The sequence below is a fragment of the Loxodonta africana genome, chromosome 6 (assembly GCF_030014295.1).
Source record: "Loxodonta africana isolate mLoxAfr1 chromosome 6, mLoxAfr1.hap2, whole genome shotgun sequence".
Classification (NCBI taxonomy): Eukaryota; Metazoa; Chordata; class Mammalia; order Proboscidea; family Elephantidae; genus Loxodonta; species Loxodonta africana.
In genome coordinates this window covers 7,476,083-7,492,042 of record NC_087347.1, presented here as the reverse complement: position 1 = coordinate 7,492,042, position 15,960 = coordinate 7,476,083, and positions in this window count along the sequence as shown.

Here is a 15,960-nt window from a genome sequence, read left to right as displayed (position 1 = left end):
GTTTCTGTTAAGTGCTGTCCAGTCGGTTCCGACTCATAGCGGCCCCATGTACAACAGAACAAAACACTGCCCAGTCCTGCACCATCCTCCCGATCACTGTACTTGAGCCCGTTCTTGCAGCCACTGTGTCAATCCATCTCGTTGAAGGTCTTCCTCTTTTTTGCTGACCCTCTACCAAGCACGATGTCCTTCTCCAGGGACTGATCCCTCCTGACAACATGTCCAAAGTATGTGAGACAAAGTCTTGTCATCCTTGCTTCAAAGGAGCATTCCAGTTGTACTTCTTCCTGTGACGGATTTGTTCATTCTTCTGGTAATCCATGGAATATTCTTTGCCAACATCATAATTCAAAGGCATCAATTCTTCAGTCTTCCTCATTCACTGTCCAGCTTTCGCAAGCATACGAGGTGATCAAAAACAACATGGCTTGGGTCAGGTGCCTTTTAGTCCTCAGAGTGACATCTTTTTTTTTCTTTTAACTCTTTAAAGAGGACTTTTGTAGCAGATTTGCCCAATGCAATATGTCATTTGCTTTCTTGACTGTTTCTTCCATGGGCGTTGATTGTGGATCCAAGTAAAATGAAATCCTTGGCAACTTTGGTCTTTCCTTCGTTTATCATAATGTTGCTTATTGGTCCATTTGTGAGGATTTTTGTTTTCTTTATGTTGAGATGTAATCCATATTGAAGGCTCTGGTCTTAGATCTTCATCAGTAAGTGCTTCAAGTCCTCTTCACTTTCAGCAAGCAAGGTTGTGTCATCTGCATGTCGCAGGTTGTTAATGAGTCTTCCTCCAATCCTGATGCCACGTTCTTCTTCTTATAGTCCAGCGTCTCTGATTATTTGCTCAGCATACAGGTTGAGTAAGTATGGTGAAAGGATACAAACCCTGACGCACACCTTTCTTGATTTTAAACCATGCAGTATCCCCTTGTTCTGCAAGAACGACTGCCTCTTGCTCTAAGTACAGGTTCCTCACGAGCACGATTAAGTATTCTGGAATTCCCATTCTTCGCAATGTCATCTATAACTTGTTACGATCCACACAGTCGAATGCCTTTGCATAGTCAATAAAACACAGATGGATGAGGAAGACTCACTAACAACCTGAGACATGCTCAACTGGACCAACAAGCAACATCAGGGTAAACGGAGAAAATACTGAAGTTGCCAAGGATGTCATTTTGCTTAGATCCATAATCAACGCCCATGGAAGTAACGGTCAAGAAAGAAGAACAACAACTTCATCGGGTTTACACGGTTTTCAGTGTGACATGTCACCAGCAGGAGCTCTGCCAGCTGCCCTCCCAGATGGGATGCCTGGGTCTTGTCCTTTCTGGGGGCCAATCATCCAGTTCTCTGCTGGTTCTGGGGTGGGAGGGCTTTTGCCCGGCAGGAACCTGAGACTCTAACTGAACTTTAATTAAACAGACTGTAATTAAACTAAGCCTCCTGTTTTATCCCTGCCGACCCCCCACCCCAAAGGTGCCTGAGTATTCTGGCCTTTAGGGCTGTGGGGTAAATCAGATTGCTTCTGGCTTTCCCTGCTGCTGGGACACCTACTTCCAGAATTCGATTGCTCTTCTCTCTTCCTTCATGTTATCCTTGTAAGCTTGAGCCTTTCTTTAAATCCTCCACTTTTATTATTATGGTAGCATTTCAGGAAGGAGGGTTACTCAATGCATATGCAAACCTGCCACTTCTGATCCGAAATCTGCACAAATCTTACAGGGTCCTCCTTCATCCCAGCCTTGTGTCGGGAGACTCATGCAGCCTCGCATATCTCTCCTGCCCCAGGGCCTTTGCACAGGCTCCTCTCTCTGCGGGAGCACTCTGCCTTTTCCATTCTGCCTTCAGATTTCAGTGCTAGCACTATTGCCTGAGGGAAGCTGTCCCGGAGCACCTGGACCTGTGCTTGTGGTCCCTTCACATTCTGTGGGACTCGGTCATCTGATGAATGTCTGTCTCCCCAGGTAAACTGTACACCCAGGAAGTCGGGGCCCTTGTCTGGTTTTGTGCACCATTTTATCTACATCCTGCACTCAATAAATACTTTTGGAATGAATAAATGAATGAATGGGAGGCAGGGGCTTGAAGGCATCCTAATCTTGGCAACAATGTGAGCATGATATGAGCTGGCTGTCCAGGCTGGTGAAGCCGGCCTGTTGCACAGCTCTTTTAACAATATCAGAGCTGCTCAGAGCCACCACGGTCTGTAGGCAAGAACCGAAAGCAAACCAAACCAGGCTTTTAAAAAAAATATCTCTAGGACAGAAGAGGCATCCTGTTGGCACAGTGGTTAAGAGCTCAGCTGCTAGCCAAAACATCAGCAGTTCGAATCCACCAGGTGCTCCTTGGAAACCCTATGGGGCAGTTCTGCTCTGTCCTATAGGGTTGCTATGAGTCAGAATGGACTCACCAAGTGACAGGTTCAGGTTTTTTGATCAGGAAACTAATACACTCCACTTACCCTGAGTGCACAGATGGCTAACTGCTGGGCTACTAACCGAAAGACTGGCGGCTGGAACCTACTGTGAGGCGTCTTCATAAGAAAGACTTGGCGATCTGCTCCTGAAAGATCACAGCCTTGAAAACTCTATGGAGCACAGTTCTATCTGCACACAGGGTCGCCAGGAGCCGGAACCAGCTTCGCAGCAGCTGGTGTGCAGTGCTGTTTAATGTTCACTTTCTAACGTTGGAGCCCTGCTGGCACAGTAGTCAAGAGCTCGGCTGCTAACCAAAAGATCAGCAGTTTGACTCCATCAGCCTTGGAAACTTTATGCGGCAGTTCTACTCTGTCCTACAAGGACGTTATGACTTGGAATTGACTCAAAAGCAATGGGTTTTTTCCTAATGTTAGTAGCCCAGATAAGGCCAAGGGTTAGCTCACCTACATTTCGTCCTTTATTTTATTTCTCCCCAGTAATTTGGCCGTCCAATTTGTTAGGGTCCCTTGAGGGACTTTACGGGGCGTTGGTGAGTTGATGGTTGTGGCCAACTTTGAGAATGTTCACTAGAAGCCATAAAGCAAATGAAGCCACGGACATCACGAAGGAAGTGCTGCCATCTGTGGTGGTGAGTTCTAGGTGGCTGGGTACGATTCTCTGCCTTAAAGTCCCTTGAACAGACACGCTGTCCAGAAAATGGGGTGTGACTTATGGTCCGTTCTTGGAGATGGACTATCAAGGGTTTCTCAGTATTAAGGAAGCACAGCCCCGAGACAGGCTCCCCAGTGCCAGCCTTCCTCCAGTCACTGCTGCCCAGCCTGTCCTGACAGACATGCTGAATCTGGACCTTTCTCTGCCAAAGGGTCTCCTCATATTACTCTATTTGACAACTAGAGCAGACTGGGTAAGAATCCAGACACCCTGGCTTTTTATGCCAATGAGGTCACTGACGTCCTCAGGCACAAGACAAGTCCATTTTCTCTGTTTTGTTTCCTTTTGCTGCACAATGAAGTGGGACTTGAAGGGCTCTGGGGGCCAGTGGTGCCTCAGGGGTAGAATTCTCACCTTCCATGCAGGAGACCCAGGTTCGATTCTCAGCCAATGCGCGTCACGCATAGCCACCACCCGTCTGTCATTGAAAGCTTGCATGTTGCTATGATGCTGAACAGGTTTCAGTGGAACGTCCAGACTAAGACGGACTAGGAAGAAAGGCTTGGTGACCTGCTTCCAAAAATTAGCCAGTAAAAACCCCGTGGATCACAAGAGTCTGGTCTACAAGTGATCATAGGGATGGCACGTGACTGGGCAGCGTTTCATTTGGGTGTACATGGGGTTGCCATGAGACTCTGACGGTAGCTAACGACAAAGATGAGCTTTTCCAAGGAGTGGCTGGTGGAATTGAACTGCGGACCTTTTGGTTAGCAGCCGTAACTCTTAACCACTGCACCACCAGGGCTCCTTAATATGTTATGCTTCTTTTACGAGTTTTGAACCTTAGGGTCTTTTTTCCACATGGGATCCCATTGCGCTTTGCTTGATTACAAGTAGCGTGAGAGGGAGATCCTTAGGAGAGAAGTTCGAGGGCCATGTGCTCTCCTAAATGAGGGTGAACTATTGAGAGAAATTAGAGAAAACATAGAGTTTAGGGAAGGAAAACTGGTGTAAAACACTTTCAGAGGAAAATCAATAGAATGTAAGGAGTTTGTATCTGTGAAGTCCCCAAGTGGTGCAAACAGTTAAGGGCTTGACTTGTAACAGAAAGGTTGGCTGTTTGAACCACCCAGAGGCACCTCAGAAGAAAGGCCTGGTGATCTACAGCCACCCAAAACCCTATGGAGGACAGCTCTGCTCTGACACGTATGCCGTCGCTGTGAGTCAAAGTCAACTCCGTGGCAACTTTTTTTTTTTAATTAGTTTTCTATACTAAGTAATAAATCATCCCGAAACTTGGTGGCTTAAAACAACACACATTTATTATAGCTTCTGTGGGCAGGAATCTGGGCACAGTTTAGCTGGATTGAGCTCCAAGGTCTCAGGTAGGCTGCAATCAAGGTGGTGGCAAGGCGTTTAGCAACCAAAAGCCGGCTGGGGAAGGACCCACTTCCACGCGAGGGTGGTTGTTGGTGGATTCGGTTCCTCCCTGGCTGTAGTCTGGAAGCCACCCTCCATTCCTACATGGCCCCTCCAGTGTAGCAGCCTGCTCCCCCCGAACTGTGCAAGCTGAACACGCGATAGAGTGTGCTAGGGGGACCAAGGCAGAACCTTGCGTCACATAATCATGGAAGTGACATCCCACAACCTTTGCCAACTTCTGTTGGTCAGAAGCACGTCTCTGGGTCCAGCACATACTCAGGGGAGGGGCCACAGGCTTGTCCATCTTCCTTCGGAGCCCTGGTGGTGTAGTGGTTGAGAGCTTGGCTGCTAATCAAAAGGTCTGCAGTTCGAATCCACCAGCAATCCTTGGAAACCCTGTGGGGCAGTTCTACTCAGTCCTATAGGGTCGCTATGAGTCAGAATCCACTCGACGGCAACTGGTCTGGTTTGGTCTTGGTTTCTTCTTCTCCATCCTCCCGGAAGTGGAGACAGCCAGGAGGGTCAGGCCCTGCTTGGCAGCTGCTTAGACACAGGACGCCACCAGGGCTGACACAAACAGTTCTTTTCTGACATAAACCCCACTTTGTTAGAATTTTGTTTTGTTTTTAATTAGGTCACTGCTTTTGTTACTGTTGTGGAGCAGGGCCTAGACCCCCTGCCGGCAGCTCCTGGAGACCTTGGTCCCTTCTCCCCAGCCCCTCCTCAGCCTTTGGTCTGGAGAGCTTCTTTTGGCATCTCCCCAGAGGTACTGGGGGTCACGTCATGCCCCTTGGAATGCCTGTCTTCAATTCCAAAACCAGCAAGACATTTGGAAGCAGTGTCAGGAAACCACCCCAAACCTCGTCTGAGTCTTGCCTTCTGCTTGAATAGGCAAAGGGGAGGGGGACACCCTAGTTTGCATCCCCTAAAATTATTCCACCCCACTTAAGAATGACCTTATGGAACATTCTAGGGTTCTATTAGGGCCCAGATCTTATAAAAATGGGCTCCGGAAAGACTCTTTTAGATGTGACCCACTGCTATGAGAGAGACCGCATTTCCCAAAGCCTGGACGTGTCACTTTAGAAATAACATGATGTAACTGTCCCTAGTTGGTGCAAGTAGTTAATGCTCTCAGCTGCTAACCAAAAAGTTGGAGGTTCGAGTCCACCCGGGGCACCTCTGAAAAAAGGCCTGGCGGTCTCCTTCTGAAAAGTCAGCCATTGCAAACTCCATGGAGCACATTTCTGCTCTGATACATGTGGGATCTCCAAGAGTCAGAGTCAACAGCAATTGGAAAGAACTCTTGCCCATGGGCTCTGTGAAGAGAATGCCTTGCTCTTCTAACTACAACCAACACCCGTTGCTGTGGGGTTGATTTGCGCTCATAGAGACCCCCTAGGACAGAGGAGAGCTGCCCAATAGGGTTTCCAAGGCTCTAATCTTTACGGAGTCAGACTGCCACATCTTTCTCCCACAGAGTGGCTGGTGAGTTCAAACTGCCAACCTTTCAGTTAGCAGCTGAGCACTTAACCACTGCGCCACCAGGGCTCCTTGCTTCCTCTGCATTCCTGTGCATTTCCCCAGCAGATAAAAGCAATGGTGGTGAGAAGGAAATGAAATGAAAAATTAAGCGCCGAAAAGGACCTTGGAGATCATTTAGTTTGAACTTCCTGTTATGGATGAATTCAAGGCTCTGAAAAATAAAATTATTTGTCCAAGCCCACCAGCTAGTTAGAAGCAGTGCCATACTGAGTATGCCCACACTGGTCCTGGACCCTGGACCCTCTCAGTGAGCTCAAAGCCTAGGGCCTCAGATGGAGGGTCCCTCCTTCAACCACAGACACTTCCTGCATACCCAATTCAGTTGCCATCAAGTGGATTCTGACTCATGACCACCCTACACGTGTCAGAGTCAAACTGGGCTCCACTGGGCTTCAATGGTTGATTTTTCAGTAGCAGATTGCCAGGCCTTTCTTCTGGGGTGCTTCTGGGTGGATTTGAACTGCCAACCTTTCAGTTAGTAGCTGAGCGCTTAAGCATTTGCACCACCCAGGAACTCTGGCTATACACCCACTGCAGATAAAAAGGCACCAGAGAGACGATGCCAGCAGACCAAACAGGGACTGTTGCTGGTGCCTGCCAGCATACGTTACAGAAGGATGTTTCCAGGCTTGTCTATAAGCATTTCACAGCACAGAATGCTTTAAAAGGCAAATTTTACCAAATGCCAGGCCATGAGGAGATAATAGTGGGTTTGCAGAAAAAGAGGAAACCAGGGCGGCTGCACATTTTTTGCTCTTTTTGAGAAACCACGAAACCCGCCGCAGGAACGAATGTGACAGAAGAAGGCTTCCTGCCAAAGGAGAGAAGGGGGGTGGGGGCTCTTCCTTTTATAACCAAGACAGAGATGATCCTGTGCCGGAAGTGAAAGACGCCTCTCCCGAGAACAGGCTGTTCTCACGGCCACCAAATACCCGCATCTTCCCAGAGACAAATGGGGTGACCCACCAGCCTTCAGCTTATGTCATGGCACAGGTCAGCTCTATGAGGCTTCGCCAGAAATGGCCATTAAAAATAGGAGTGCAGTCAAATATACTGATATCTGGGAACCACTCACTTAGCTTTGACGAAAGGCAAGAGATGACAAGAAATGGCATTTATTTGCTAAAAACTAAACAGAGTTTAAGGAACCCTGGTTGCTCACTGGTTAGCGCTCAGCTGCTAACTGAAAGGTTGGTGTTTCAAACCCACCAGTCACTCCACAGGAAAAAGACGTGGCAGCTGGCTTCTGTAGCAATTACAGCCTTGGAAAACCCTATGGAACAGTTCTACTTTGCTCTATAAGGGAGGAAGAGATGAAACCGGTATCATTTACAGAGTGTGATTATCTATTCAGAAAAACTAATAGACTCCACAGACAAACTACAAGAATGAATAAGATGGTTCAAGTTTTTGGTTAAAAGATCAACTTTCAAAAAATAATAGCTCTAACTATATGTTGTTGTTGTCACTAGGTGCTGTTGGGTTGGTTCTGACTCACAGCGACCCTCTGTACGACAGAACGAAACACCGCCCAGTCCTGTGCCATCCTCACTATCTTTGCTATGCTTGAGCCCATTGTTGCAGCCACTGTGTCAATCCATCTTGTTGGGGGTCTTCCTCTTTTTCACCGACCCTCCACTTTACTAAGTGTGTCCTTCTCCAGGGACGAGTCCTTCCTGATAACATATCCAAAGTACGTAAGACGAAGTCTCAACATCCTTGCTTCTAAGGAGCATTCTGGCTGTGCTTGTTCCCTCTTTTGGCAGTCCATGGTATAGTTGATATTCTTCTCTAACACGTGCACACAGAGAGAGAGAGAGAGGGAGAGGAATTTATCTCAAGGAAACGGCTCATGCACTCATAGAGGCTGGCAAGTCCCAAGTCTATGGGTCAGACGATAGGCTGGAGGTTTCCCCTGATTCACGTAGGTACAGGGGCTGATGAGCCAAGACGGGCAGGTCAGACAGCAGGCCGTGGGCTCACAGGCTGCAGAGGCTGATGAATCCCAAGATCAACAAGTAAGCTACTAGCTCAAGTCCAAGAACCGGAGGTCAGATGATGATGAGACAGATGCAGGATCCAGAGCGAAAGCCTTGCCGGAACATCCATTTATATATTGGAGGCTGGCCACACCCTCAAAGATTCTCGCTTTCAACTGATAGGCTGTGCATAGAAGATCGCATCATGGAGGTGATTACATCATTACATAACTGCCAGATTTCATCACTACCTAACTGCCAAACTATATCGTAAGTGCCAGACCACTGAGAGTCATGGCCCAGCCAAGTTGACACACAACTTTAACCATGAAAGGCTCTGAAGATGTTATCAGTTAACATGAGGTCATACTGAAGCCGGGTGGGTCCTAATCCAATCTGAGTGGTGTCCATATAAGAAACGAAGAGACACAGAGAGACAGACACAGAGAAAAGACAGCATGTGAAGACAGAGGCAGAGATTGGAGTGATGAATCTACAAGCCAAGGAACACCAAGAACTACTGGGAAATACCAGAAGCTGAAAGAGAAAAGGAAGCATCTTCTCCTAGAGCCTTCAGAAAGAGCGTGGCCCTGCCCACACCTTGATTTCAGACTTCTGCCCTCTAGGACTGCGAGGCACCCAGATTGTGGTACTTTGTTACGGCAGCTCCAAGAGGTCCACCCAGAGCAAACATCTGTGTTCCGAGACACTGCGGGGCCCAGCGAGGGCATCTGGCCATTGCAGACAGTGTGCCCCGGTGGCCATGGCACATGGCTGAGAAGTCAGGTGGCTGATGCCCTAAAGCACAGCAGAGCCGCGGCCACCTGAGAGGTGAGTCTGCAGGTGTCAGGCGCCAGCTGCAGGCCCTTCATCAAGGAGGGGTGGGGAGCAAGTGGATCCCTTCCTCTCAGGACTCCAAACAGGCTTCTGGACAGGAACACAAGCAGAAGCCCAGGAGTGGGTCTCACGGGCCACTTGGGGAGACAGAGGCCGGCAGAAGGAGCAGGAGTGCTGACAGTCCAGGGACGCATTCTGAAAAGAAAGCAAAGTACACTTATTTCCCACTTTAACAGTAACATCTACACACTTAAAATTTGACAATACAAAAAAAAAAGGAAAACATACCCCCCAAGTTGCCAGAAGGCACATGCTGTGAACAACGGTCCTCCCAGTCCCGCACGGGTCTGTGTGTGCTCAGGTGACCAGACAACGCCTGGTTCTGTTACACGTGGGGTGCCCTGAGTCAGAGCCAACTGGACAGTAACGACAACAACAATGACGACACATGGGTGATACTGAGGGTCGGCTACCTTATCATCCTGCTTTTAAACACCTAAAACTTCAGCATAAGCGTTTTTTCCAGAAGAATCTCACCCGAAGGCCGAAGTATGAGAAAACCAAGATTTGCTTTGAAAAAAAGGAGGGTGATGACTTGAAATCGATGTTAATTCTGGGTGTAACTCTCAGGCATCTTCTACCAAGACAGACCTGAAATCTAAAAGAACAAAACCAAAAAACCCAAACCAAAGCAGGTGCTGTTGCACCAGTTCCGACTCATAGTGACCCAGTGGGACAGAGTGGAACTGCCCCATAGGATTGGTTTCCAAGGCTGTAATCTTTACGGAAGCAGACTGTCACATCTTTCTCCCTCGGAGCTGCTGGTGGGTTCAAACCACCAACCTTTCGGTTAACAGCCTAGTGCGTAACTACTGTGCCACCAGGGCTCCTTTTCAAACAAAAACAACCACCACCAAAACAAAGGCAGTTTGGCAGTCTATGCATGTAAACCAAAGCCCACTGCCATTGAGTCCAACTCATAGTGGCCTAGAAGGTAGAGTACAACTGCCCCATAGAGTTTCCAAGGAGCACCTGGCGGATTTGAACTGCCAACCCCTTGCTTAACAGCCATAGCACTTAACCACTATGCCACCAGGGCTTCCCGTTTGTAAACAGGGAGCTGCAAATATATCTACTAAATTCCTAGATAATGCTAAGAGGCTTAGGAGGTGCCTGAGGAGATGGCTTTTAAAATCCTACATTTCCCATTCACAGATCTTCAAATCACTCAGCAAACTCCTTGAGAAAATGAAATAAACCCAATTTCATTTCAAAAGTAAAAATCTGAAATTGGAAAACAAAAGCAGACAACTTTTTCAGGGTCAAAAAAGAACAGATTCTAAAATACTAAAATTCGAACTCCAGGATCACAATTTCAAAGATTAGAGACTCAAATGAAATATAAGTGGAAGGAAAAATGCTGGGAAAATGTAAATTACATTTCAGTATTAATGTTCGTATCACTCACTTATTCACTCATCAAAATAACTTTCGCGGGAAGGAGGCTGTCAGATGCGGTTCTTACTTATTACGAGGCCAGTTTTGACATATCGGCGGTTAAATGTGACAGACCCGTGAAGACGATGCCTGTGATTAATCACACCACGAGCCTGGTGAGTACATTCGCTCTCCCAGGACCCACATAATTTACAACCAGAAGCTAATAGATGCAATTCCCCATGTCAAGCACTTTAACAAACGCAATTCCTGTCTCTAATATCCCTACACGGCCTCCAGCTCACTGCTCAGCTCTCCTCTGAAGATAACGTGTTAACGCAAACCTTGAAATGCTGCAGGAAAGTTCCCTGCCCCTTTAGATGAACAGACTTAAAAACTGCTTGATGGCAAGACAGAGAACAAGTACAAATTTAATGTACATTTTACAGTTCATATTTATAAAGATCCTCTTTTTCCCAGCTGCCATAGAGTCGACTCTTAAGGAGAACCCACGTGTGTCAGGGCAGAACCGCTCCATAGGGTTTTCAATGGCTGTGACCTTCCGGAAGCAGATCCCCAGGCCTTTCTTCCGAGCCTCCTCTGTTAGGTACCATCAAGTCGGTTCCGACTCATAGTGACCCGTGTACAACAGAACGAAGCACTGCCCGGTCCTACACCATGCTCACATCATTATGCTTGAGCCCATTGCTGCAGCCACTGTGTCAGTCCATCTCACTGAGGGTTTTCCTCTTTTCCACTGACCCTCTGCTTTACCAAGCATGATGTCATTCTCCAGGCACTGATCCCTCCTGATAACATTCCCAAAGTATGTGAGATGAAGTCTTGCCATTCTGGCTTCTAAGGAGCGTTCTGGCCATACTTCTTCCAAGACAGATTATTTATTCTTTTGGAAGTTCATGCTATATTCAATATTCTTCGCCAACACAATTCAAAGTGTCAGTTCTTCTTCAGTCTTCCTTATTCATTGTCCAACTTTCACATGCATATGAGGCAACTGAAAACACAATAGCTTGGGTAAGGCACACCTTAGTCTTCAAGGCGACATCTTTGTTTTTTAACACTTTGAAGAGGTCTTTTGCAGCGAATTTTCCCAATGCAATACGTCATTTGATTTCTTCACTCCTGCTTCCATGGGTGTTGATTGTGGACCCAAGTTGAGGTGTAATCCATACGGAAGGCTGTAGGCTTTGACCTTCATCCGTAAGTGCTTCAAGTCCTCTTCACTTTCAGCAAGCAAGTTTGTGCCATCTGCATAATGTAGGTTGTTAATGAGGCACCTCTGCGTGGGTTCAAACTATCAACTTTTTGGTGAGTAGCTGTCATGGGTTGAATTGTGTCCCCACAAAGTATGTGTCCCCGCACTTGTCTGTCAGTTTGCTTGCATGTCGCTGTGATGCTGGAAGCTATGCCACTGGTATTCAGATACCAGCAGGGTCACCCATGGAGGACAGGTTTCAGCTGAGCTTCCAGACTAAGGCAGACTAGGAAGAAGGACCCAGCAGTCTACTTCTGAAAAGCATTAGCCAGTGAAAACCTTATGAATAACAGCGGAATATTGTCTGATATAGTGCTATAAGATGAACCCCTCAGGTTGGAAGGCACTCGAAAGATGACTGGGGAAGAGCTGCCTCCTCAAAGTAAAGTCGACCTTAATGACGTGAATGGAGTAAAGCTTTCAGGACCTTCATTCACTGATGTGGCACGACTCAAAATGAGAAGAAACAGCTGCAAACATCCATTAATAATCAGAAACTGGAATGTACAAAGTATGAATCTAGGAAAATTGGAAATCATCAAAAATGCAATGGAATGCATAAACATCAATATCCTAGGCATTAGTGAGCTGAATGGACTGGTATTGGCCATTTTGAATCAGACAATCATATAGTCTACTACGGTGGGAATGACAACTTGAAGAGGAATGGTGTTGCATCCATCATCAAAAAGAAGATTTCAAGATCTATCCTGAAGTACAACACTGTCAGTGATAGGATAATATCCATACGCATAAAAGGAAGACCAGTTAATACAACTATTGTTCAAATATACGCACCAACCACTAGGGCCAAAGATGAAGAAATAGAAGATTTTTATCAGCTGCTGCAGTCTGAAATTGATCAAACATGCAACCAAGATGCATTGATAATTACTGGTGATCAGAATGAGAAAGTTGGAAGCAAAGAAGAAGGATCAGTAGTTGGAAAATATGGCCTTCGTGATAGAAACAACGCTGGAGATCAAATGATAGAATTTTGCAAGACCAACGACTTCTTCATTGCAAATACCTTCTTTCACCAACATAAACGGCGACTATACACATTTTTTTTTTTTTTTATACACATGGACTCCACCAGATGGAACACAAGAAATCAAACTGACTACATCTGTGGAAAGAGACAATGGAAAAGCTCGATATTATCAGTCAGAAGAAGGCCAGGGGCCGACTGTGGAACAGACCATCAATTGCTCATATGCAAGTTTAAGCTGAAACTGAAGAAAATCAGAGGAACTCCACGAGAGCCAAAATATGACCTTGAGTATATCCCACCTGACTTTAGAGACCATCTCAAGAATAGGTTTGACATGTTGAACACCAATGACCGAAGAGTGGACGAGGTGTGGAAAGACATCGAGGACATCATACATGAAGAAAACAAGAAGTCATTAAAAAGACAGGAAAGAAAGAAAAGACCAAGATGGATGTCAGAGGAGACTCTGAAACTTGCTCTCGAACGTCGAGCAGATAAAACAAAAGGAAAAATTAATCAAGTAAAAAAACTGAACAGAAGATTTCAAAGGGTAGCTGGAGAAGACAAAGTAAAGAATTATAATGACATGTGCAAAGAGCTGGAAACAGAAAACCAAAAGGGAAGAACACACTCGGCGGCTCTCAAGCTGAAAGAACTGAAGAAAAAACTCAAGCCTCAAGTTGCAATAGTGAAGGATTCCACGGGGAAAATATTAAATGATGCAGGAAGCATGAAAAGAAGATGGAAGGAATACCCAGAGTTATTATACCAAAAAGAATTAGTCGATGGGCAACCATTTCAAGAGGTGGCATATGATCAGGAACTGATGGTACTGAAGGAAGAAGTCCAAGCTGCTCTGAAGGCACTGGAGAAAAACAAGGCTCCAGGAATTGATGGAATATCAGTTGAGATGTTTCAACGAACAGATGCAGCACTGGAGGTGCTCACTCGTCTATGCCAAGAAATGTGGAAGAGAGCTTCCGGGCCAACTGACTGGAAGAGATCCGTATATGCCTATTCCCAAGAAAGATGATCCAACCAAATGTGGAAATTATAGAACAATATCATTAATATCACACGCAAGCAAAATTCTGCTGAAGATCATTCAAAAACGGCTGCAGCAGTGTATCAACAGGGAACTGCCAGAAATTCAGGCTGGCTTCAGAAGAGGATGTGGAACCAGGGATATCATTGCTGATGTCAGATGGATCCTGGCTGGAAGCAGAGAATACCAGAAGGATGTTTACCTGTGTTTTATTGACTATGCAAACACGTTTGACTGTGTGGATCATAACAAATTATGGGTAACATTGAGAAGAATGGAAATTCCAGAACACTTAATTGTGCTCATGAGGAACCTTTAGATAGGTCAAGAGGCAGTTGTTTGGACAGAATAAGGGGATACTGATTGGTTTAAAGTCAGGAAATGTGTGCTTCAGGGTTGTATTCTTTCACCATACCTATTCAATCTATATGCTGAACAAATAATCCAAGAAACTGGACTATATGAAGAAGAACGGGGCATCAGGATTGGAGGAAGACTCCTTAACAACCTGCATTATGCACATGACACAACCTTGCTTGCTGAAAGTGAAAAAGACTCGAAGCACTTACTAATGAAGATCAAAGACCACAGCCTTCAGTATGGATTACACCTCAACACAAAGAAAACAAAAATCCTCACAACTGGACCAATGAGCAACATCATGATAAACGGAGAAAAGATTGAAGTTGTCAAGGATTTCATTTTACTTGGATCAACAATCAACAGCCATGGAAGCAGCAGTCAAGAAATCAAAAGACGCATTGCACTGGGCAAATCTGCTGCAAAGGACCTCTTCAAAGTGTTGAAGAGCAAAGATGTCACCTTGAAGACTAAGGTGCACCTGACCCAAGCCATGGTATTTTCAATCACATCATATGCATGTGAAAGCTGGACAATGAATAAGGAAGACCGAAGAAGAACTGATGCCTTTGAATTGTGGTGTTGGCGAAGAATATTGAATGTATCATGGACTGCCAGAATGAACAGATCTGTCTTGGAGGAAGTAAAACCAGAATGCTCCTTAGAAGCAAGGATGGCGAGACTGAATTTTAAATACTTTGGACATGTTGTCAGGAGGGATCAGTCTCTGGAGAAGGACATTATGCTTGGCAAAGTACAGGGTCAGTGGAAAAGAGGAAGACCCTCAACAAGGGGGACTGACACAGTGGCTGCAACAATGGGGTCAAGCATAACAACGATTGTAAGGATGGCTCAGAACCGGGTAGGGTTTCGTTCTGTTGTGCACAGGGTCACTATGAGTCGGAACTGACTCAATAGCACCTAACAATAAGAAAGTATGTGTCAATTTGGCTAAGCCATGATTCCCAGTGTTGTGTGGTTGTCCTCCATTTTGTGATCTCATGTAATTTTCCTGTGTGTTGTGAATCCTAATCTCTGCCTGTGGTTAATGAGGCAAGATGAGGTTATGTTAAAGAGGATTAGGGTGAGATGCAACACCCTTACTCAGGTCACAGCCCTGATCCATGTAAGGGGAGTTTCCCTGGGATGTGGTCTGAATCACCTTTTCTGTTATAAGAGATGAAAGTAGAGAGAGAGGGGCCTCATACCACCAAGAAAGAAACCCCGGGAGGGGAGCTCGTCCTTTGGACCCTGGGTCCCTGCACTAAGAAGCTCCTAGACCAGGGGAAGATTGATGACAAGGACCTTCCCCCAAAACCGACAGAGAGAGCAAGCCTTCCCCTAGAGCTGGCACCCTGAACTTGGACTTCCAGCCTCCGAGACTGTGAGAGAATAAATTTCTGTTTTTTAAAGCCATCCCCTTGTGGTATTTCTGTCATGGCAGCCCTAGGTAAGTAAGACAGAAGCCAAGCACTCGACCGTTTGTCCTACCCAGGGACTCCAAATACTCTCTACCTCCCCTTATTTTTCTAAACCAGGATCCTTGCTAACCAAGGGCTTCAGCTCTCAAAAGCACTTGGGTACAGCTTCCAGATTTTCTCATTAAATTCTCTTGAAACTTGTGGCCTTAGACTAAGGCTCAATTGCAGTATTGGGTGCTAAGTTTTATCCCATGCAGGACTCTGATGCTAACGTCCAAAGCCATTTCAACGGGATGGTTTGATGAGTCCAGTGTGCCTATCAGAGCCTTTTGACCAACAACTTAGCATCTTAGACAGCCACCTCTCTGCTTACTCAGCTGCTCTTGTTCCCTCTTCTTTCCCCTCATCTTCCTCATCTTTTGCTTCGTTTTCTCTTTCTTATCTGCTCTTTCCCCTCCCCATTTTCTCTTTCTCCCTCCTCTCTGTATCTCTGCCCCACATTCCCACATTACATATGGCAGAATGCCAAAGGACTGGTCTCCAAGG